Source organism: Aquarana catesbeiana, linkage group LG02 (genome assembly GCF_042186555.1).
Source record: "Aquarana catesbeiana isolate 2022-GZ linkage group LG02, ASM4218655v1, whole genome shotgun sequence".
Lineage (NCBI taxonomy): Eukaryota > Metazoa > Chordata > Amphibia > Anura > Ranidae > Aquarana > Aquarana catesbeiana.
In genome coordinates this window covers 517,795,367-517,818,525 of record NC_133325.1, presented here as the reverse complement: position 1 = coordinate 517,818,525, position 23,159 = coordinate 517,795,367, and the positions used below count along the sequence as shown (strand labels likewise).

The following is a 23,159-nucleotide window of genomic DNA, read 5'->3' as shown; positions in this document are numbered from 1 at the left end:
AACACCCGAGTTACGCACGACTCCTACTTACGAATGGGCCGCAAATGCCGGCCAGTTGTGCTCCACGCTGGTCCTGGATACCTCTGGACACATCCCATACTGCAGTACTACATGTACTGCATGGCCAGAAGAGCCCCAGATAACATAACAAGCGCCCGGAACATCCCACATCCATGCACAGGCGGACCTTACACTTATGAATGCAGTGTTCTGACCGGAAGTTACACTTACAAATGCAGTGTTGCGACTTACGAACAACTTCAAATTACGAACAAACCTACAGTCCCTATTGTGTTCAAAACTCTGGGACACGGACAAGATGTAAGGTAAAATTCTAAGGAATTACTGTTTATTGTAACTCAGACACATACTTTATACCACACAGGAAGACATTCTTCTCTTGAGGATATTAGCATGACAATGCAAACTTCAAACACCAATCCAATTAACAGTTAACAATGATCTTAAATAGTAAATCAATTAGTTCGTTGATTAAATTAAGTTAATTTGGTAACAAGTTAAAGTGGTCACCAGATTAATCTCATCTCCAAGAGATGATCAGACAGACAGAAACAATAGAACAAAGGGAATACACACCGAGGAGACACATAATGGTGAAATGATACAGTGGGACAAAGACACATAACACCTTACACAGATTATATCAGGAGACCTCAAGAATCAGGTTGCTATGAGGTGATGACATCTGCTCTAAGTCTCACAGTCTGACCTTAGTCATTGTTGGTAATGAGGCATCTAGGCCCTAAATATGAATCCCGGGCCTAGATTCCCAGAGTCTGTGTGTTTGGGGAGACATGGACCTAAATCAGAAAAAATACCACTCCAAGGATCCCCCAGGCACACACACCTCCAAAGGAGCAGTGTTCCTTTAAAAGCCAGGGCGCATAGTCCATAGGCAAGAGGCCACCCCGCAGTCCCCTCAAAAAGCCCTATGTTCTGGCTAGCTCTGTTACAGATGTTAACTAGCTGGCATTTAGATTTTTTAAACCAAACTACAGGGCCTAGGTAAACTATGACACACCAGCTGTTACAAAGTGCAGGTCCCAGAAATCAGAACCTAATGTGACACCATGACCCTGTGACTTGTAGATCTACAATAAGTCAGTATGTCAAAGAAAAACCCAAAAGCCTCAAAAGGATTTATTTATGGTGTTTAAATTGGTGACATGTTCCAAAGCACATTAAAAAAAAAAAATCACACTGGCCCTCCCCCAAGGGAAGCTTACACTTTAATGTCCCTTAAACAGAAGTTTATTTACCTATAAAAATATTATGGGATCGGGTGAGGACATCCGCACAGCCAGAGGAATATCAAATTCCATTGTGGATAGTGTGAATAGTGGATACTCAAGGGCAGGGGCATATCTGAGGAGCCAGAAGAAGCAAGCTGGGTGACAGAAACTTCAACCCATCCGCAGCCACAACAGGTATATCACAGTGTTCAGTAGAAAGGTCAGTGTCAAATTATGTTTTCTACATTTTTTTTTATGTCCTACGTGTTTGCAGTGTAATTGGTGTTTATGTATTCTTTGAAAGTGCTGTTGGGGTTGCCGCACTTTAAATAAACATTCTTTACCTACAATGGCTTGTTGGACACACAGCAAAAAAAAGGTGTCCCTAGAAAATGTTTAAAACTATTGGCAACTATGGCATTTTAAATTCTACTAAGCAACTCTTAGCTAAGCCAGCAGGGCAGTGCAGGGTAAAGGCACTGTAAGAACTAACTCAAGCAGAGAATTTACAGTGAGTACTTAAAACTTCGTTACATTCAAAGTATGCCAGGGTGCAAAGGGTTTGTATGTCTTTGTATGCTCTTTTTAAATGATTAGTGCTTCAAAGGGCTTTTTTTTAAAGCAGAGCATAAATTTGTGAAACCTGTGAAGCCTATTTTATTTAGTTATCTGCATCTACACCAGGGTGATTTCCACCGCTTCCTGTGCCGCAGAAGCAACAGCGATTTAGTGGAAGTCTCATGTGTGGTGAAATCACTGCTTTGACAATTGTCACTGCAAGAGGAAATCTCCCAGTGGCCCTGTTCCAGTGACCACTAAAAATTATGGCAATAGTCACTATGGCAAATATTGAGGGTGGATACCTCCAAAGACAGAAAATAAAAACTTGACAAATTTTAAACTTACATTCTAATCAAAACTAGGAAAACATTTTTTTTCTGGATCTCTGTTTCAAAACTGAGCTGCACATGGTATTCATAAACTAAAGTTCAGATTGACTCCATTTACATTGATCCTGAGTCATTAATATGAATAAAGTTTGTTCTTTGCCTGTTTAATACTATTTCCATTCCTTTTCTAAGTATTTCAAACCTGCTTGCAGAAAAGTGAACAACTGCCTCCTAGTGGTGATCCTCCAGACAACAGCCATAAAAGTAATGCAGTTTAGTGCCAGAAGATGTTTACTAATGCTTTTGAATTGTCTATACAAGTAATATCAATGATTAACAATCCAGCAGTTGACATATATTTGCTGTAAAAGATTTCTGTCCATGCAAGCTCCAATAGTAGTCAGAATCTTTTGGACCAAGGAGCAGTTTGACTATATGTGTGTATCATTAAAGTGACACTAAACTCTGGTTAAAAAAAAATGTATTAATGTATGTATTCTTAACTAAAGTGTAGCTACAGGTCTGGCTTACCAAGGGGTTTATTTTTCTAAAAGCAGATTCAAAATTTTAAAATTTGGGCTGAGGGTTTATTTGGGCTTTAATACTAAGGATACTCATGGTTATCAGGATATTAGTATTTTTAGAAATAGATCATGAATGGCAGCCTCTTAATTTGTCCCAGGACAGGCTTTCTTTGAAGTGATTTCCTTTTGAAGCAAATAATTTTTATTCTTCTAGTATACAAAATAAATTCTCTTGCTGCAGTCTCTTCCACCCCTTTACATATTTTTAACTAAAAATCAACTTATGGAAAAAATTTCCAGCATGTCAGCTGCTGGAGCTTGAGGGCGACCTTTGCTGTCCTACTGTGGCATCGGGTAACTTATATAGACATTTCTCTTGATATCTGGCTAAACTGCATTGCTATGGCATTGTAATCTTTATATTCATTTCTACATTGATATTCAGTTGGACTCTAGTGAGGGTAAAGTATAATGGCTTCAATTGACAGGTCTAGCTTACATGGATTTAGTTTGTTAGAGTGGATGAGTCCCGCTTTTCCTTGCTGGCTCGATTTCCTTTTGTTCAGCATGTTTCTTGATAGTTACTAGGTGACTCAGGATGTCATTGCTCTGATGCACTAATTGTGTTCAGTACAGTTGTATGATTAGTTCTTACATTGCAGTTAAATGCTAGTGATCTCCTTCTATGCATACCTATATTATGTAAATATGGCAATATATTATGGTGGTTTATTTCCATTTTCTTGTAGTTACCCAAGTTTTATTGCTGATTGTTACCGCATCACGATTAGGCGCCCTTGTATTGTTCCTTTTTAAACTACATTTCAAGTAAGTAAGATTATGAGGCTAGGTGAGCCCTTGAATGGACATACTGGTGGGTTGTCCAATTAATTTTTGCTATACTGAAAGTCAACTTATGTATTGTACTTTTTATTTTAGCTTGGCCCTTTTGTGCCCCCTGTGGCCGCACAGTGCCCCCCCTCCCTTGCAGGTGTGGACGAATTTGGTGACTCTCATTGGTGATTTACTGGGTAAGCTTGAAGTGGACTGGACAGAGTGAATAATTAGCTAAAATATATATCAATGGATTTGTATATATTATTTTTTTATTTTCTTGCATGTACTTATAATTTTGTCTCTATTATAGACCATTGACTAGTGGTGGACCGCTAATCCCCTAAAAAAGCCAATCTTGACGAAACATGTTGGGATCAAACATTATCTTATGACCATCCACACCATGGAAACCAATGATGAATGATGTGATATATGTATATCATTTATTGAATAGTATAGTTATTAATAGTTCCTTACTGTTCAGAATCGGACTTGAAAAACTTTTGAGTGGAACTGTATTTGCCCGTTTATTGGATGAAAACTCTCTTAAAGGAACAGGAGTGCTGCCCTTGTTCTCTTGTCCGCTTGATTGTATAGGAAATAAACAACTGCAGATAGGCAACAATACTATGGTTTTCTATCCTTTGGAAACCACAGCTGATAAAGTGATAATGTAAATGAGAATCAACTGATTTGGTATAAAAAAAAAACACTTTTTTGTATACCTCCAGAAGCCTTATGATAGAACATGATTTCACTGGATAATTCTGTTAATTCTCTACTGAGGATCTGCAACTGCTTGGGGAATGGCTACATATTTATTCGTATCAGACATAAGATTGTTCCACTGGTAGGCATTTGAGAAAAAAGATATTTCCGGGGAAAAAAACATGTTTTCACATTTCTGTGCTTAGAAACACCTCACTGATTTTCCAGGATGAGAGAAAAGTAAATATCTTTGTCTACACTCCAGGATCTATTACTTTGGCACAGGGTCCTTACTGAATTGGTCACATCACACAATAGCTTATCTTTTGAATATATTTGCTATGTCACCCTGAGCCATATAATACAGAAAGGCTCAGGGCAGGTCAGCTGTCAGTTTCTCTGTGACAAAGCACCTGAAACTGAAAGGGAGGGTGCATTGTTCTATTCTTTTTGAGAGCGGCAGGTATTTCTACATTCCTCTGCCTTGCACCCAGTCTGTTCTTCAAACTTTGCTGGAGAGGAGGAAGCTTTTCTATAACACAAATCACTCCTTTAATCTTAGGTTACTTTTCTAGTTATGCATGTTTGATTTATTTTCTATTTTTTCCTCTGACGTTCACACCACAATACAAATGTTAGAAATTCTATATTTCTCTATAACTGCACCTCTGTTTATTTAACAATTACAGTAATTTAACTCCTAAACACACTTATGTCATACTATGACAAGTGTAGGAAATCAAAGCAGGAAACGTTAAGATGTCACCTTACTCAAGTCATGGTACAATACATTTTGCAGTATCAGAAGTTAAAAAGACAAATGTGCACTGCATTCAGATCCGTAACCAATAATAAAAAAAATGCATCTGAGGACATGCATTTTATGTGCATATGCATGTAAATGCGTGTGAATGCATATTTATGCATATACATAGTTGCAAAAATTGCATTCTGGTATTGCAAAAAAAGCAGAAGGATATAGAACTACAATTGTATGTATTTAAAACGTATCTAAAGGCAAGAATTTTACTGATCATTTACGCAGGAACTTTTGTTCCAGAAAAACCTTGCCTATATGATCAGTAAAATTATTTTTTAATCAAATACTTTTTATTAAGAAACACACAATTATTTTCCATTTTGCACAAAAATACATTTGTCCCTTTTGGCCTGATTATCCTGTTTCTTTTCTTTTCTTTCTCTATCTTTGCTTTAATTTTTTTTTGTTCTTTCCTGAGGGTCACCCAGAGGTTCTCTTGGCTTTTCTGGATCTGGAAGTTCACGGATCGGTGGGTGAGTTTGCTTGTAGATGTTGTCTGACTGTCTCCTATGCCTAATATAATGACCAACTTAAGGCCTTCTCACATTATCGATCTATGGGGGCGGACATTGTGTCTCTTCAGGAGACGCACTTCACTTCCCTATTTACCCCTAGGTACCTCCATAGAGACTATCCTCTTTGTTATTATGCGAACGCGTCAGCAAAAGAGGGGAGTGGCCCTCTGCTTTTCTAGACGATTATCGTTCACCGAAACCAAAGTCCTTAAGGACAAGGAAAGGTGCTACCTTTTGGTTAAAGGTCACTTGGGGGAAACATTAGTCACGTTCCTAATCTACTATGCCACCAATACAAATCAAGTGGCAACATTATGACTTAATAGATGCCTAGGGAAGCCAATCCCACCTCTAGAGACTACTTTCATTATTCCAGAGCACATGGCCATTACTCAGGTATAGACCACGTGTTTCTCCTCTCGGGACTGCTGTCTAAATTAAATTCCGCCAAGATACTATCTACTTACTGGTCAGACCACGATCCAGTTATGGTTCAGTTATCAGATCTTGCCAATAGGATAGCAAAATCACACTGGCATTTAAATGAATCTCTTCTCAGCGACAAATCTCACTGTCTTGAGATTTCTAATCATTTGAAGTCTTACTTTGATACCAATAGGCCAGAAGACACTTCCACTGCAATTAATTGGGCCGCACACAAAGCGTCTGTCAGGGGAGCCTTTATTCAACTGTCCTCCAGACTCAAAAAAGTTTGCGATGAGTTGATCTCTGCCAAAACTAAGGAGTATGAAGCTTTAACTAAACAACATAAATGCTCTCCATCCCCTAATCTATTTGTTAAAATGGAGCAATCCCGCTTGGAACTTAATATTTGTCTTACCACAAGGGCTGAGGAACAATTACGTTGGACGAATCACAAGTTTTTCACCTGGCGGGATCGCCCAGGTTCTCTGTTAGCACGTAAGCTTACTCCTAGACACTCACACATGGCACTCCCTAAAATTAGACTTTCGGGAGGCCATCTCTCTCAAGACCCCCAAAGGATTCTTGGGGAGTTTCATAAATTGTATGCTGAATTATATGAAAGCCCCCCCGGTGAAATGATGAAAATAAGGCTTATATCAGTGTTATTCCTAAACCCAACAGGGACCCTAATGACGTTTGTAATTACCGCCCAATTTCGCTAATAATTTGCGATTTAAAGATCCTAACAAAACTTTTGGCCTCTCGCCTTAATACTTTCTTAGCACAGTACATACATAAGGATCAATCGGGATTTATAGCAGGACATCAGACATTGGATCAAATTCGTAGATCCATAACATTGATCTCAGCGGTGCGTTCCGATTGGGATGCTCCACTGGCCCGGAAACTCTTGCTTCTTTCACTGGACCTTAATAAGGCCTTTGACAGCCTAAATTGGAACTACCTTTTAATTACTCTAGAGACCCTAGGGTTTGGCCCTTTGTTCCTTTACCTGCTGAAAACACTATATAGCACCCCAGTAGCCCAAGTTTCCATTAGAGGTCATAAATCATCATCGTTCCCTATTAAGCGCGGTACAAGGCAGGGGTGCCCACTTTCTCCTCTGCTTTTTGCATTGGCAATAGAACCCCTAGCTATGGCGATTCATTCCCACCCTAAAATTCACGGAATTTATTGTGGACAACAGGAACATAAATGTGCATTATTTGCCGATGATGTCCTTATGTACGTCACTAACCCCCACGTAACTTTGCCTAATTTACTGTCCCTATTAGATCATTTCTCACAACTTTCTGGCCTGTCTCTGAATAACCAAAAACAATAGCGTTTAACATCTTGCTACCCCCTGCTATAATACAGACTCTTCAAAATACTTATAGCTTTCAATGGACTCACCACTCCCTCCCATACTTAGGGGTCCGGTTGACATCCTCTATTGACACTATTTATAAGGCAAATTACCCTCCACTATTTAAAAAACTTAGGGAGGATCTTCGTTGCTGGGCAGATTATTCCCTCTCATGGTTTGGCAGAATCAACTCAATAAGAATGACGTTCCTACCTAGGCTCCTTTACTATTTTAGAACTCTACCAGTGGCAGTCCTGAGGGGAGACATGCAACGTCTGCAGGCTGAAGTCCTGTGCTTTGTGTGGGGTAACAAGGGGCCTCGGATACAAAAACGAACGCTTTGTTCACCTAAACCTATGGGTGGGCTTGGTCTTCCCAATCTACAGGCATATTTTCAAGCAGCCCAGATAGCTTATACCACTGCTAAAGGCTCAGTCCCCCTATGGGTCTCCTTTGAAGCACTCTCCTGCCATCCCTTTGCTATAGGATCCCTAATGTGGCTTCCTATTTGTTTACGCCCGCCTATATTATGCCCCGCTTTATCACATTCTTTAGCAATCTGGGACAGAACACGCCACCACAGTCCTTTATCATCCCTACATACACCACTAGCTCCCATCTTTTGCAATCCGGAGTTTCCACCTGGCTTGACTCCACGACTGCTCCAGTGGTGGCTTAATAAGAGGTTACTAAGAATCGGCGACTTCCTTAATGGAGATCAGATATATGCTATGCAGCATTTTAAAGACACGTTTCAAATGCCTCCTAGTGAAATATTCCGCTACAATTAAATAGCATCCTTCACCAGATCTAAACTTAATCTAAGAGTGGGACCCCTTACACTCACAACATTTGATTTGTCATGCCAAACCAGAGGCTTACAGAGGGGGCGGATATCTGTGATATACGCTTCTCTTACTCAGCCAGATTCAAAACTTACTTATATGGACCAGTGGGAGAGGGATTTGAACCTTTCCTTTGATTTGACTGAGTGGCAAGATATCGCTTATAAGCTATCCAAAATTTCCATCAATACCACCCTTATAGAGGCCATAGAGGTGTGGGTTCTCCATGGCATAGATGACATCCTCCTCCCATTTGGCCATGAACAGGTTGGCCAGGCTGGGAGCAAATTTTGCTCCCATTGCCACCCTCCGACACGAGACATAAAAGCAGCTGGAAATTTGTGTCAGGGAGGTAACTTAGAGATAGATAAGCAGGGATCTTGTCTATTCACAGTACAGCTCTGCAAGTTTCTTCATTCCTCTGCCTATGTGGAGGGGGGTGTGTGTCTTTCCTCCAATCAGCTCTCACACAGAGTATGTCCAGACTCCCCTCCCACTGCTGAAACAGGAAGAAAACTTTCTAACACGATGTGCACTTTCTAAAGAGTCTAGAAAACTGAAGACAGCAGATATATATATAAAATGTATGTATGGAAATTTTGTTCATCTCTGTGTATCATGTGAGGCTTGTTCACTTCACTGGGTATATGTGAGGGTTTACATCCACTTTAAGGTTTTCGTCTATATGTCATCCATTTAGAGCTTAGATTTACTTTAATACAACCTTTATTGCCCTCTATTTTATTACCAGCCAAGTCTAGTCTGCTGTCCTAAGAAGCTCATAAAAGGGCAGCACAGTGGCTTAGTTGTTAGCTCTTCTGCTTTGCATACTGGGGTCTTTGTTTTGAGTCCCAGTCAGCACACTGTTTGTATGGAATTGTGTGGGTGTCTTCTGTGTTCCTCCCACACTACAAAGACATGCCAGTAGGTAGATTGGCTCCAGTCTAAAAATTGGCCCTAGAATCCAAGATGGCTGTCTCAATGTCTCCCCCAACAGCAGATGAAAAAAAACTCTGAGTACCCAGGGAGAAAGTACATTATTTAAAAGTGATTTCATAATTAGCACGGGCATAAGCATGTTCCTGGCCACAATACCATTAACGGTACCTGAGACAGCTATCAAGATGCCCTTGCACTGCCATGTGAGTTAACTTGTGTTTGCAAAGCCAATCTGGGATGCTCTTGGTGATGCTATGCAGGTACAATTAGTAAGCCTAATGGTATGTCCTGACACATTCTACTATCAAGAAGTGTTGTGTAATACATTTTTATGTTAGTATAGGCCCAGTTTAAATACATACTATATTGCATTGTAAAACAAACAGACAATATGAATTTGGTTATGGTTTAATGGATATTATATGGGATTTAAAGTATATCTAAACCCAACAACAAAAATATAAAATATTGCAACTTACGAGTCCTTAAATGTGGTAAAATAAAACCAAAAAATTTCCAAGCTCAACTTACCAACCAGCCTGCGACCAACCAAATTAACCTGCCTAACAATATGCGTTAAAACAGGGGTTTAGTTGCACACATTTGCAAATACATGCATAAGTTGCAGGCCACGGCAAGGCACCCTGTATCCTGCAGACCCTAACTCTAACTTTGAAGAGTCTCCACAGTGGGAGCACATGTATTCTAATGGATAGATGAAGGGCAGATGAATGGAGGGAGCCCAACCCTCCTTAAAGGCACAGGAGCACACTGAACACCCAGCACATTGCACAATGGCAGCAAAGGTGTCAGTGCGTTGCCTGATCAATATATCAACAATACAAAAAAAAGGTACTGCCCCCAGGGGTTTTTAACGCATACTGTTAGGTAGGATAATTTGGTTGGTCGCAGGCTGGTTGGTAAGTTGAGCTTGGAAATTCTTTGGTTTTATTTTACATGCGTTTGCCCTTCCAGTGCTCCTTGCTGTGAAGACCTGTTATAGGTGGGGGTAGTGACCTTTTTTTGTATTGTTGACATATTGGTCAGGCAACGCACTGACACCTTTGCTGCCATTGTGCAATGTGCTGGGCGTTCAGTGTGCTCCTGTGCCTTTAAGGAAGGTTGGGCTCCCTCCAGTCATCTGCCCTTCATCTATCCATTAGAATACATGTGCTCCCACTGTGGAGACTCTTCAAAGTTAGAGTTAGCGTCTGCAGGATACAGGGTGCCTTGCCATGGCCTGCAGCTTATGCATGTATTTGCAAATGTGTGCAACTAAACCCCTGTTTTTAACGCATACTGTTAGGCAGGCTAATTCGGTTGGTCGCAGGCTGGTTGGTAAGTTGAGCTTGGAAATTCTTTGGTTTTATTTTACATGCATTTGCCCTTCCAGTGCTCCTTGCCGTGAAGACCAAAGCCTGGTACACACTATGAGCTTTTTTTCTGTTCTACCCAGGGGGTTGAATGAAAAAAAATCTGTCAGCTCTGGTCAGAGCCGCTGTACTAAAGATCCGGCGTTAGTACAGCGATCTTCCCCACTGAGCTGTTGTGTTCTGACAGGGGGGCGGCCCCCCGCCAGAACACTCTGGTCAGTGCTCTCAGTCATTGGCTGAGAGTGCGGATTGGGAACCGGATCGTTTGACCGGCTTGTGTCGGACCGGCTCCCATACACATGGGCCAAATATCGGCCTGTTTTTATTGAACCGGCAGATGTCGCCCAGCATTCTGCTCATGTGTACGGGGCTTTATTAAATTTTCTACAAGTGCAGATAAAAAACATGTTAATCCTCATCGAAATCAAGTATCCTTGTACCCTCCTGCGCACTGAGCTGAATACTTAAATGTTAACAGCTTTCCCAGTTCTATATGAACTACAGAACCTCCCTCCCCCCTGCCTGAAGGAGTGGGAGGTGTTTATACTCTAAATCTGGAGTAAGCAGCCTAGTGCGACAACGCTGCTCCTCCATAGATACATAAGTGAGCGCTGTCACCTTAGGTCAGAGAGTTTGTTATTGGCAGGATCATCAGGTGAAAATCAAAGGAAAAAAGCATGAAAATGAATGCAGCCATCACATCTACAGAATTGTAAGCTTCAATAAATTACATTTTTGTTCTATGGTTTAGATACCCTTTAAATATCAATGATGAATACACAGCATTTTTATTTACTGCTGACTGTAAACTCTACAATGTGAATCTGTGTGGTTTTATTTAGCTCGTCTTCCCTGCCCATCCTTGTTTTCCTTGTGCGTTATCCATTTTCTGTTTGCAGTAGCAAAGTTCACAGCTACTAGATATGCAAAAGATTTAAAGGTAACAGATGTGGGTAAGTGAGGAAATAAACTCTCTTGGAGAGTCTCTAGTAGCTGCAACATAATCCGCTGCAATCATCACACAAGTCTATTTGCATCTCTGATTTTAATGGCATGAGTGGTTGATTGTGTAGCCACAATGCGAACACCCGGAACTAAATCTGATAGGTCCTCCTATAATGCACACTTGGTTTGCCTGTGTGTGTATTTTAACTGGGGAGAAGGAGTGTATTACATTAATTATTTCTGCTGCCACTTTTGTTGGAAGTGAACAATATAGATCCAGCCTGCTGAGAACAGTTAGCAGGGAGTTGTTTGATGCTGACACACACATGAAATAATTACTAAATGTTGGATTGAGATCTTATGTCTATGGCCTGCATTGGAAAGGAAAGGTAAATAGTAAAAACCACATAAGTAGCTTAGTACAGTGGTTCTCAACCCTGTCCTCAAGTACCCCCAACAGGCCATGTTTTGGGAATTTCTCTTAGATAAAATAGCTGTCCAAAATACCAAGCCATTGACTCTGATTTAACCTCCGGCGGTATGATTATGTATAATTTTTGAATATCATAGCGGTACATTTGTTGTTTTTATATTGTAGACCTGTAATTCTTAGGAATAACTCACTTAAATCTGTCCAAACAAGAGTCTAGTAGACATCCTAGGTATGATAAAGTTTGAAACACAAAATCATAAATTCTAATATAATAAATAACTATAAATAATTCTAAAAAATAATAATATATTTTATTCAACAATGTAATCAAATTAAAAAAACACTGAAATTTGTCCAAACAAGGGTGCAATATTACTAGACACTGCATATTGGTTTAGTAAACATTCCGGGTATGAAAAATTTTGAAACATGGGACTGCACAAAGTCAGACGTCACAATCAGGACAATAGAAAGCATCCCTCTACGTCAAAAGCGGTTTTAGACCAGCTAGAAAACAGCGATATTGAATTAGAATCACTTGCAGAATTGAGCGATAGTGATTCGTGGGGAGATTCGTCATCAGGCACTGAAAGTTAAGAGAGCAACGATTCTGCGACTAAGCTCAGTGCTGCGTGATCTGCACCACAGTCAATAGAGCACTAAGTTCGCACATCACTGAGCTAAGTCGCAGAATCGTCACTGTCGTCACTTTCAGTGTCTGATGACGAATTTCCCCACAGATCACTATCACTCAATTCTGCAAGTGATTCTAATTCAATATCGCTGTTTTCTAGCTGGTCTAAAACTGCTTTTGACGTAGAGGGACGCTTTTTGGATGCCATGGACGTTTTCAAGTTTCCAGGCAGAAAGAATGTAAGAAAGAATAGTAAAAGTGCAGGCAGGGCACTGGACAAAGCATTAGGGACAAAACTGAGGTGAAATAATTTGATAGAGTAATGTAATCTACAGATTACAATGTATTGTGTGTGTTATGTTTTTTGTACTTTTTTTAATTTGCAGCCGGTTCTGCCCCCATGCATTGCGACGCTCACACGAAATGGAGCCCAGAACACTGATACATCGGGTGGAGAATCCGGCCGGAGGATACAATGGCAGGTCATCGCAGGATCCTAGGGACAAGGTAAGTACCTGTACTGTAATCCTGAGTGTGGCTCGGGGTTAGCTCTTTTGGTACTGAAGATTAACCTCGAGCCACACTCGGGATTAACGCTAGGGAGGTTAAAGCACCTGTGCAAGATAAAACCTGCAAACATGGTCTGTTGGGGGTACTTGAGGACAGGGTGGCTTAGTAGATACAGTACAACCAGCCCATCATTCTATGGGCTAAAATGGAGTTTAATGGATAACTGGAAAAGCATTAGTGTTCATGGTGTCTGTTTATGGAATATGTATGGCTGAAACTTGCAAACATCGAACTAGCATATATGACAAGCTTATAGGGTTATAGATATTTTATTCCATTAAGAATTTTAACACCTTTCTTTAACATTTCAGTGTACATCTACACTTGGCTTGTGTGTACTAAGCTATTTAGCTTAATACACTATTTATACAAGGAGTGCTGGCTTTGGTTGTAAGGAATGCGTGCCAAGCCCTTTTTAACCTATGTGTATACAAGGTTTAACAAAGAAAACCTAAACAGAAAAATGTACTTTTAGAAAAGTGTATCTTGAAGGAAACACATGAAAACACAGTGCTTGCAAAAGTATTCACCCCCTTGGCTTTTTACCTATTATGTTACATTACAGCCTTTAGTTCAATGTTTTTTAATCTGAATTATATGTGATGGATCAGAACACAATAGTCTAAGTTGGTGAAGTAAAATTAGTAAAATATATACAAAAAACAATTTTTCAGAAATTAAAAACTGATAATTGGCGTGTGCTTATGTATTCACTCCCTTTGTTATGAAGCCCATAAAAAGCTCTGGTGCAACCAATTACCTTCAGAAGTCACATAATTAGTGAAAAGATGTCCACCTGTGTGCAATCTAAGTGTCACATGATCTGTCATTACATATAGACACCTTTTTGAAAGGCCCCAGAGGCTGCAACACCTAAGCAAGAGGCACCACTAACCAAACACTGCCATGAAGACCAAGGAACTCCCCAAACAAGTAAGGGACAATGTTGTTGAGAAGTACAAGTCAGGGTTAGGTTATAAAAAAATATCCAAATCGTTGATGATCCCAAGGAGCAGCATCAAATCTATCATAACAAAATGGAAAGAACATGGCACAACAGCAAACCTGCCAAGAGACGGCCACACACCAAAACTCACGGAGCGGGCAAGGAGGGCATTAATCAGAGAGGCAGCACAGAGACCTAAGGTAACCCTGGAGGAGCTGCAGAGTTCCACAGCAGAGACTGGAGTATCTGTACGTAGGATGAAAATAAGTCGTACGCTCCATAGAGTTGGGCTTTATGGCAGCGTGGCCAGAAGAAAGCCATTACTTTCAGCAAAAAACAAAATGGCACGTTTTGAGTTTGCAAAAAGGCATGTGGGAGACTCCCAAAATGTATGGAGGAAGGTGCTCTGGTCTGATGAGACCAAAATTGAACTTTTTCGCCATCAAAGAAAACGCTATGTCTGGCGCAAACCCAACACATCACATCATCCAAAGAACACCATCCCCACAGTGAAACATGGTGGTGGCAGCATCATGCTGTGGGGATGTTTTTCAGCAGTCGGGACTGGGAAACTGGCCAGAGTTGAGGGAAAGATGGATGGTGCTAAATACAGGGATATTATGGAGCAAAACCTGTACCACTCTGTGTGTGATTTGAGGCTAGGACGGAGGTTCACCTTCCTGCAGGACAATGACCACAAACACACTGCTAAAGCATACCTCCCAACTTTTTGAGATGGGAATGAGGGACACCTACTAGCAAAAGCATGTAGGTATAGGACATGCCCCCTGCCACACCCCCTTAAAGGAGAATTAACCTAAAAAAAAGATTAGATAAACCTACAAGGGCTTTTTTTTACCACTACTATTCCTTTATATTGGCTTTTGAAATTTACAAATGCAACAATTTAGATTTTGGATGAAAGGTTTAGCACTGGGAAACACTTTTTAAAAGATAAAAAGTGCATTTTATATAAAACTATATCGATTAGACCAAAATGAGGGACAAATGTGGAGGACAGAGGGACAGAGGCACATTGCTCCAAATCAGGGACAGTCCCTCCAAATCAGGGACAGTTGGGAGCTATGGCTAAAGCAACACTTGAGTGGTTTAACTGTTTCCGGACCAGCTGCCGCAGTTATACTGCGGCAAGTTGGCTCCCCTGCGCAAAACCATGTAGCTGTACATTGGCTCGCGGGGTCTGGATAGCAGGCGCACGCCTGCTGCATGGCGGGGGTGCCGATGCTCGTGGCTGATGGTCGCGATGACCGCCGGCCACAAGCAATCATGAGCAGGAGACACAGAACAGGGACGAATGTGTGTAAACACACACTTCCCTGTTCTGTTCTGACAAGAATGACAGATCGTGTGTTCCTAATAGCTAGGAACCACGATCCTTCAGTTAAAATCACCTCCCAGGGACCATAGTTAACCCCTTCACCGCCCCCTAGTGTTAACCCCTTCATTGCCAGTGACATTTTTACAGTAATCAATGCATTTTTAATCGCACTGATCGCTGTATTAATGCCAATTGCAAAAATGTGTCAAAATTGTCCGATGTGTCCTCCATAATGTCGCAGTCACGATAAAAATTGCAGATCGCCGCCATTACTAGTAAAAAAAAAATAATAATAAAAATGCTATAAATCTATCTCCTATTTTGTAAACGCTATAACTTTTGCGCAAATCAATTAATATACGCTTATTGCGATTTTTTTTTTACCAAAAATATGTAGAAGAATACATATCGGCCTAAACTAAGAAAAAATTAGCTTTTTTTAAAAAAAAATGGGGATATTTATTATAGCAAAAAGTACAAAATATTGTGTTTTTTTCAAAATTGTCGCTCTTTTTTTGTTTATAGCGCAAACAATAAAAACCGCAGAGGCAATCAAATAACACCAAAAGAAAGCTCTATTTGTGGGAAAAAAGGACGTAAATTTTGTTTGGGTACAACGTCTCACGACTGTGCAATTGTCAGTTAAAGCGACGCAGTGCCGAATCACAAAAAACGCTCCGGTTAGGAAGGGGGTAAATTCTTCTGGGGCTGAAGTGGTTAAGGGGAAACATGTAAATGTATTGGAATGGCCTAGTCAAAGCCCAGACCTCAATCCAATAGAAAATCTGTGGTCAAATTTAAAAGATTGCTGTTCACAAGCGAAACCATCCAACTTGAAGGAGCTGGAGCAGTTTTGCAAGGAGGAATGGGCAAAAATCCCAGTGGTAAGATGTGACAAGCTCATAGAGACTTATCCAAAGTGACTTGGAGCTGTGATAGCTGCAAAAGGTGGCTCTACAAAGTATTGACTTTAGGGGGGTGAATAGTTATGCACATTAAACTACGTAGAGGGTTCTTTACTGTAAGAGCAGCAAGGATGTGGAATTCCCTTCCACAGGCAGTGGTCTCAGCAGGGAGCATCGAAAGTTTCAAGAAACTATTAGATAAGCACCTGAACGACCACAACATACAGGGATATACAATGTAATACTGACATATAATCACACACATAGGTTGGACTTGATGGACTTGTGTCTCTTTTCAACCTCACTTACTATGCAATACATTGACTTTTTCTGTTATTTTGTCCTATTTGTTGTTTGCTTCACAATAAAAAAAAAAAATCTTCAAAGTGGGCATGTTCTGTAAATTAAATTATGCAAATCCTCAAACAATCCATGTTAATTCCAGGTTGTGAGGCAACAAAACACGAAAAATGCCGAGGGGGGTTTTATCTTCCAAAGATTTAGTCATTTTGTTCAGCTTGTCTTATGATTTAGGTAGCCCTCACACCTTGCAGAGCCAGGCAGATAACAACCCTATTTGCTGGTTTAGCTTTGTAGCATCCAGCTCTGCCTCTCTCCACCTCCAGCCAGTTCACAGGAAAAAATAAGTCAGGATTTTCACCAAAGTTCAATTGGCAGGCAAGCATCCAAGGGAACTGTAATGCTGAATCAAAAAATGGTATGCCTAGCTATATGAAATTAAAAAAACCTGTTCTGGGATGCGATTCACAAAGATATTTTCAAAAATATTTTTATGTCTACCTAAAGTTCTTCTTCAAATTTATGCATAACACAGTAAAACATAACCCTGCTGAGAAATATTTTAAGTTAAGCGTTAAAAGAATGAAATGTGACCTAAAAGAGATTTCAAAAAGAGAGAAAGTCCACCTTAGGCCTTTTCCACATGAAGGACGCAAGTCCATTTACATCCGCCTGTCCATGGTCAGGTCCGCCTGAAAAACTGACAAGCAAGCCTGATTAGAATGCCCATGTGAAGGGGACCTAACTCCCTGTAGGATCTCCTTACTGAAGTTCCTAGCTCTGCCTTCCGTTATACAGGCACAGAGAACTCCCACTCCTCTAGCTGTATATATTGAAAAATAAAATAATCTAGTCCAGGGAAGAGAGAGACTTTTACTAAAATGTGATAGATGGGTGGAACTGGGAAAAACAGCTCTAGCGGTCATGGGGTGTTATTTACCCTTTCAGCATCCACCTACTACAGAAATACTGTATATAGCTGACTAATTTAACCTAATTTGCCTTCTCAAACTATTACCACTAATTTCAGTTACATTAAATATTTTATGATAGCTCCCAAAGTACAAGTAGATATGACATGATAGCACCTGAAAGATCTGGTCCTTTTTATAAATCCATACAGTACTAAAAACTGGAATCTAACTAAAAAGTAACTATATTACCAATGATTTCAGTGAAAATCTTTGTTTTGTCAACATAATAGCAAACTTATTAACAGAGCATTCTATAATGAAAATTATATTCGAGATTTGAACTGGCCAATGGAATTTCTCCTCCCATGCAAAGTTAATACCATGCATTCCAGATGCCTTCAACAGAGATTACTAAAATACTTGCATACCTGCTGAAAGTAGCCAGGTATTATGAACATCAGCATTATTTATCTACCTACAAACATTGCTGGAGGCACTAAGTCAGTCTTCCACAGAAGAAAGAAAGCCTCGGATATAATTTCTATCTACCTGTATTTTTCACCTAGCCAACATTTCAGTGGAGCCTTCCATTTAAAGCAGGCTCTAAAGCATTAAATGGCAGACTCCGTTCCGGACACGGACCAAGTGACAGTCCTGTCCGGACTGCGGCTGCACCACTTAGCACCACTTAGTTAAAGCTCATAGCATGACAAAGGTAGGGAGGACACCTTATGTATGTACTCACCTGCCTGCCGCCGCCACTGCTGCTGTTAAACTCACAGCAGTAAAGAGGGCAGGAGATATGGTAGGTTCACACGAGGAGCAGGAACTACCCTACCGTTCAAATTAATAAGCGGTTGATGGGTTGCTAGGACACAAGGCGGTTCTGACAACCAATCACTTGCTTATTAACAAGAAGAGTTGGTCAGCTCCCACCCTCAGTGTAGACCTTCCGTATCTCCCACTCGTTTCTCTTCAGTGTTCAGGGCTGTACAACTGCATCCACATGCCTGTCAAATTAGGGCCTGCAGCTGTGCTTGTAGAGCCACTGTGTCCCCATAGAATAGAGTAACTTATCCTGCCTACACAGAGCTCCAGCCAATTAAAAAAAAACACTGATTCAGTCTGTACAGGGCATAGCACCCATGTGAATGAACCCGAAGACCTTATTCACACACAGAGTTTTATTTATTAAGTCATTACAGTTTTATGTTTTAGATTTAGCAGAAAGTTATTTTGGGTTTTCGTCCACTAATAATGATTTTAGTGTATTTTTAGCTAATATATTTGTTTTAATATTTTGGGGGGGCTCTGTAAGGTAGGCTGTATGGGGCCCCATGATTTCTAACAGCAGCCCTGCTCAATCGTAACAGTATTACTATTTATGCAGAGATCGTGTCATGATTAATACTGAATAGAATAACCACAGCTTATGATTCTTATTACTAGAAATAAAGATTTTTGATCAATAAACAATAAAACATTTAACTTTCAATAAGTGTGTCCCATTCTTTCCACACAGCACATAAAGAAAGCAGGAGACAGTGTAGTGTATTTTCAGAAACCTGAACTATAGGTCATCAGTATTTCTCAACATCAAAGAGGTTCGGAGCCTGACACTATGTATGAACATAGTAATGAGGACAGTTACTGTATATCAAGAAGAAATAACAGTCATAGGAGATGATAATAGGAAAGTCTGCATGCGGTCTCTCTCTAAAGCCCGTACATGCGGGACGAGTACAGGCCGGTTCAAAAGAAACCATCCAACATTCGGCCCGTGTGTACACCAGTCTGTCTGACAGAGGCCAGCTGAATGGCCAGCTCCTGTCAAATGGGCATGCTGGAAAACCAGCATCCAATCGGCATCTGGTCAGCAAGCTTTGACTGGCGTGTTCTGGGGGGGGGGGGGGTGTGGGGGCAATCCCCCTGTAAGAACACAATAGCTCAGTGGGGAAATTGCTGTACTAACATCTGATAGCTAGTGCAGCGAGCTCCTCCCAAGCTCTTTAGTTTTTTTTCTGTTCAGCCCGCTGGGTTGAACGAAAGAAAATTATAGTGTGTACTAAGCATTACATAATATACACACACATTACATCACACACACACTGCACCTTCCAGAGAAAAAACTTAAAGTGTTACTAAACCCAGGACCCTGCATTCACTATATCTGGTATCCCACAGTACAGTAAATATAAACTGCTAAATACATTTTTTTCATCAGCAGTTAGAGCAGTATTGTGACTTCTATTAGTGTCTGGTTAAAGCTTGCAGGAGGATTTTTCATTCTCCTCTGACTGTCCTATGAGGCTGTAGGACCCCTGACCCTCTGTCTGGACAGTGCTGATTGGCCCTGTGCTGATCACATGCACCCTCCCAAGAAAAAAAAGAAACTCTCTAGCAATACACACCAAACTGAGCATGTGAAGCTTGTCCCCAATGCTCTTCCACAATCCCCAAATCAGGAGATGATTTGGGGAATGTGGAAGAAGGGGAGGATCAGAAAAGACAGGATCAAACAGACTTTTTACACAATGCAGAGGATTGATTCCTAAAGCCCCATACACATGGGCCGAATGCCAGGCGACATTGGCTGGTTCAAAAAAACTCGCCTGACATTCGGCCTGTGTGTATGCCAGCCGGTCCAACAGAAGCTGGGCGTTTGGCCGGCTTCTGTCTGATGGGCATGCTGGAAAACCAGCAGCCAATCTGCTCCTGATCAGCGCTTTCAGCCAATGGCTAAGAGCGCTGCTTGGAGTGTTCTGGTAGGGGGGGGGGCATGCCCTGACAGAACACAACAGCTCATCGGGGGAGATCGCTGACAGATTTTTTTCGTTCAACCTACTGGGTTGAACGGAAAAAAACGAATAGTGTGTACCAGGCTTTAGGTTCCACAGTAAGTATAACAAGCATGCTTTACTGCATATACAGACTGATTTTACCGTTGTGGGTTTAGTAACACTTTAAATTATACCCCAGGTGGGGAAAAGGGTGTGACCAGTATCTAACCCCCTCTGCACACTGCTAGACAGCCCTTCTCCTTCAACCTTTCTATCTATTTCTATCTATTTCTAGCGATCTTCTATCTTTTAAAATGCCACAGTCCAGGCCAGCCTTTCTCAATCTTTTTATCCTAGAGGATCCCCTAAAATAATTTTTAGGAACCCTTACTAAAGCCAATTCGTCGGGGGTCAAATGGAAAAATGCCCCTAAGGCTGGCCATACATGGGTCGAATTTCGAACGAATTTTCTTTAGAAAATCTTATCTGAGAATTTTTGTTTGAATTTAGTGGGCTACAGCAACAGCCGATTTGAGTAATCAGGCATGCTTGAAATTTTTGGAAAAGCAAATGATTTTCTAATCAATGATGGGAGAATCCTGCGAGAAATGTAATAGAAAAAGTAATGCACATGAGTGCAAGAGAAGAAAATTCCTGGAAAGAAAAGAAGGATCACGGCCACGAAATCTCTTTTCTGTAGCAACATGAGGTGAAATTGAAGGCTTGGTTGGTCGAATTTTGAAAATCAATGGTGGCACCATCGGATCAAAAAACGCACTAAATTACTGATTTTGAAAGGAAAATTTGTTCGGAATTCGACCATGTATGGCCTGCCTTAGATTGATAGTCAAGAGAAAGAATGCAACCCTTACAGTGGTGGTCAGAATGCCCCCCTAAAGACAGCTAAAGAGATCATTGGTATCATGCTGTTACCATGCGGGCACTATCAAACAGGAGGCCAATCAGCTACAGCTCCAGGAACCCCTAGCAAATAGCAACCTCTGGAGGAACTCTAAGGTTCCACAGAACCCTGGTGGAGAATGTATGGTCTAGGTGGTCTGGGTGGCAGGTAAACCCCCCCATGATTTTGCCCTGGACCCAAAGGGGCTGTTTGTCACAACTTATAATAGAAGCAGTTGACCTCTGCAATCATAGGCTGAGGTGCACAGGCTTTGATCTAGCAGTAATGATTAGAAGAATCTTTTACAGCTCTAATGTTTGTTTGCACCTCTATACCTACAGTCTACAAGTTTTGGATGTCTGGTGTAAAAATCTGATGTAGGGTCATTCAACAGTACTGTGGTTTATCTTTTTATTTGCTCCCCAGGACACATACACAGATAAAGTTGCTTCACACATTAGAAACATTCTTCTAACACTACATTTTTGCTTAGTGATGAAAAAAAGGGGGTGGGATTGATTTACTAATACTGGAGAGTGTAAAATCTGGTGCAGTTCTGCATAGAAACCATTTAGCTTCAAGGTTTCAACAAGCTGAAGTTAGAAACTGATTGGTTACCATGCACAGTTGCACCAGATTTTGCACTCTCCAGTTTTAGTAAATCCGAGCAACCCGAGTGTGCCTCCCCATGAGGAACTGGATCAACTTAATGCTGACCTGAATTGTGATTTCTCTCTTCCATCACATTAGTGTGGTGGAGACTGTTTCATTCACAAAGTTGCTCAATGTAGTTTTTCGTAAATCTAATCAATCATTCAAATCTATCTACTGATCTAATGGAATACACCAGGAGAAAGCATTGCATATCAAACCCTTTTTCTGCCTTGACATTTCTTATAGCCTCTCTGCTGTGTGTGATCATGACGGTGGTTTAAATGTTAAAAATATTACTTCACATTAACTCTACCACCTCATATTGTAATTTAATTTTACATTTTAAATGACACTGTTTGAATAGACTCTACAACAAATATGGACATGTAGCAATGTAATGTGGGAATTTTAGGCTCCGTTCACATCTCATGTAGCGGGAACCAGCGCTCCAGCTCAGGACTTTCTAACTACGATTTTCATGCGTTTCTGTATGTCGTGCAAAACGCAGCCCTTTCACTTCATTGGGTTGCCCTATGTGCGTTTGTTGCCCAAAAGAAGCTCCTGCTCTATTTTTGGCAAGGAGCTTCACGTAATTTTTAAAGGCACATTTTGCCGTGATTTCCACACGATTCTGTTGCGCAACAATCATGACAAAATCACAACTTGTTTGAGGTGCCATTAGGAGTGAATGTCACTCAAACAAGTGTCATGCGTTTTACTGCAATTTGGAGTCGCAGCCAAAATTGTGGCAATTCTACGGGTGATTACAAATCACCAAGTGTGAATGGGGCCTAGATGGCCATGTTATGTCTTTTGCATTAGTGTCAAAATTTGTGTATATTAGAGCTCTGAGCATTCCTTTTAAAACAATAAAATACAAGATATTTGAATGTCCTTAAAAAATGAATATAGTAATAAACTACTTTCCTTTAAAAATTGTGAGCTATTTCAAGACCTATAGCCCAGTGCTTAACAACTTAAACGGGTATTAAACCCAAAAGCAAACATTTATTTTAATGCAGCTTACCATTTCTTAGATGTGATGGCTACATTCATTTTCTTTTGTTAGGCTTTTTTTCTGCTATTTTCAACTGCTGGTCTGGCCAGTAAGTCTGTTGCTTTTCAAAAGAAGAAGCTCTCCAGCAGAATCTACCTGTTAAAGAGATGAGGCAAACTATTTAATACTGGCGGGGGTGATTAAAATGATCAGCTTTTATTTATTTATGTAAAGCCATTATCCCAAAAGGAAAAAACTGTTTGCTGTAACTGCATAGAATGTATTAGCTGGAGTTCAGCTTCAATTTGTTAGTCTATTTAAATATACTAGTACATCTAAAAC

General features: G+C 40.6%; 1 protein-coding gene across 2 annotated transcripts in view; it reads right to left on the bottom strand.

The window, feature by feature from the left end:
- Positions 1–23,159, bottom strand: part of SLC45A3 (solute carrier family 45 member 3) — a 135,441-nt gene that overhangs the window by 44,108 nt on the left and 68,174 nt on the right. Inside the window, exon 2 of one of the 2 annotated variants that reach the window (XM_073615791.1) lies at positions 22,848–22,973. The exons of the other annotated variant lie outside the window; for it this stretch is intronic. The gene's annotated coding sequence lies outside the window, so the exon portion shown is untranslated. The remainder of the gene's footprint in view (positions 1–22,847; positions 22,974–23,159) is intronic. 2 annotated transcript variants of the gene reach the window in all.